This window comes from Etheostoma spectabile, chromosome 10 (genome assembly GCF_008692095.1).
Source record: "Etheostoma spectabile isolate EspeVRDwgs_2016 chromosome 10, UIUC_Espe_1.0, whole genome shotgun sequence".
Classification (NCBI taxonomy): domain Eukaryota; kingdom Metazoa; phylum Chordata; class Actinopteri; order Perciformes; family Percidae; genus Etheostoma; species Etheostoma spectabile.
In genome coordinates this window covers 18,067,855-18,070,152 of record NC_045742.1, presented here as the reverse complement: position 1 = coordinate 18,070,152, position 2,298 = coordinate 18,067,855, and the positions used below count along the sequence as shown (strand labels likewise).

The following is a 2,298-nucleotide window of genomic DNA, read 5'->3' as shown; positions in this document are numbered from 1 at the left end:
CTTGAGGTATGTGCAGTTTCATGAAGTTATGTAAAAGAATACATTTTGTGTGAATTTTTACTGGTAAAAAAATAAGCTTACCTTGTCGCTGGCCATGAGAGTCACCTCCCCCCTCCTCTTCCCTCCTTTTTTTTTTCCACTGACTACTCCTTTGAGTGTTTCTGCCTCATTGTCCATACTGTCCAGCTGGGCTGCCAAACGCCCTTGACAGATGACTGTGGCTGCTGTATTCTCTGTGTGCAACTAGAACATTTCTTTGGACCACTTTTGTGTTCGGCTAGATTTAGAGCATGAGAGAGACAAAGAATGTATTTGTTGTCCTCGACTACAATCAGAACAGCTATCACCACCAATATGTCATGGCAAATATTAAATTGTGCAGGTGCATAACATGTGAGATTTGCCATTTAGTCCAAACTGGTGATTGCATAACTTATGGCACGTACCTTTTTTGGCTGGTGTTAGATTAATGTGCAATCTGGTGCACTGATGAGGAAACAATGTGAGACAAAGACCTGGCTCAAGACAAGAGGAGCTTGCATTCAGGTCTCTGGCTCTTTCACTAAGGATTTGTTTGACTACAGTCACCATCAGTCACTGCTCATTGTGTTATACCTGGATGGAAGCCACAAAACGCACAACTTCAGCGTGGGTTGACAAGAGAGCCTCCTGCTGGTGTAGGACTTATTTCTTGTTAGACGGATTTCAAGTCATTTGTTTCATGCCAACTTCTAAAGTGAGGAGTTTTGATTTGAGAATATCTTTCTAATTAAAACCCAGACCCTGTGTCTGTTGTGTAAAGATGTCTACTCTACGTACGTGACTTATAGCAGAATTGTCTCTGTGTTTTACTCAACCTGATGTGTGTGATTTATAGCATGCAGAAGACTATAACCTCTACAGACCCCACCATCATGGCTTGCTCAGGGGTCTGAGCTGCTATCTCTTCAGGGCTTATCTTTAAGGCCTTCTGTAGTAATGGGCACTATTGTCAACCTGCTATAAATTAGACCACTGCTGATTATATGCATTTGTATCCTCAATAAACGATAAGCTCTATTACGTGCAAACATTTATTTGTGTACCTGGCTGTTGTGTGTGTATATGTTGATGTAACTGCACGCAGATGTGTGTGTGTGTGTGTGTGTGCTTGCTTGTCCTGCCCTACACGCTATCTACCCAGCGTGCATTTGGCTGATACCCAGAGTACAGTTTGGCATAATTTAAGATGTTGTGATAAGTTAACCGCAGTGTCTGTGGTTTCCATGGTGTCTCAGTGGAAGGGCTGGACTTACCTCCTATTTGCAGCATAAGAGGTGTGTCTGTCTGTCAAGAATATAAACCATGGGTGTGGTAGACACATGCTGAAAAGAAATTGAAACCATGGAATCTAACTTAAACAAACACATGCATCTTATTCCCACCTTTGTATTTACTCCTTGCAGTGACATAAAAAGGCTTTTTTCCAACCTCACTAATAACATATCCACGTTCATGAAATGATCCTTTTGCCCATTTCCAGTGTGTAATGAGCAAACTCTGTACCTGCAGAGTGGCTTTGGAAGCAGCTGTTCTTTAATCCTGACATGATAAACTGGATAATGTTGCCGGCTCTCCATCTCCCTCGTATTAAAAAGGAAAGCCAACTGTTCACAGATGGAAAAGGGAGGGATAAGTCTGGGTGTGTGTTTTATGTGTATTTCGGAGAGAAAACATCCCGTAGGCTCGTGAGACAGTTGTTGCCTTCATGATACGATAGGGCGCAGGAAACGAAAAAACTCTATAAACCACACAAATCTGACAGGCAGCACTTGACTGGCCATAGTTACCTTTGATTTGACCAAGAAGGTAAAACAAAGTTTACTTATACAGCCTAATATGAAATGGAAAACTCCCCAAAACTTCACATATAAATATAGTATTGTATAGCTTATGAAGAAAAGAAAAACTCCCCAAAACTTCACAAATAATTAATTATTAATTAATTAATTAATTAATTAATAATTAGACCAAATTCAAGTTTTATAATAAGTCCTGTATCTGTATAATATAATAGTGTAAAATAAGTGATGTTTTTCCATCAAGTCACCACTACATCATTTGTAAGCAATGTGTTGAATGAAATAAAGAAGACAAGTCATACAAACACAGTCTAGTCTGGTATGAAATACATGCATGCCTGTTATATTTAGTTTTACAGATTTAGATGTGGCCTGTTTATTACTTTACATGTCATTAATGTTATTAGTCCTTTGATGACACACACACACACACACACACACACACACACACACACAC

The 2,298-nt window shown here is 39.6% G+C and overlaps 1 protein-coding gene across 3 annotated transcripts in view; it reads left to right on the top strand.

Annotated features, from left to right (window-relative positions):
• Positions 1-2,298, top strand: part of LOC116697272 (putative methyltransferase NSUN7) — a 20,350-nt gene that overhangs the window by 3,591 nt on the left and 14,461 nt on the right. The gene's annotated exons all lie outside the window — the stretch shown is intronic.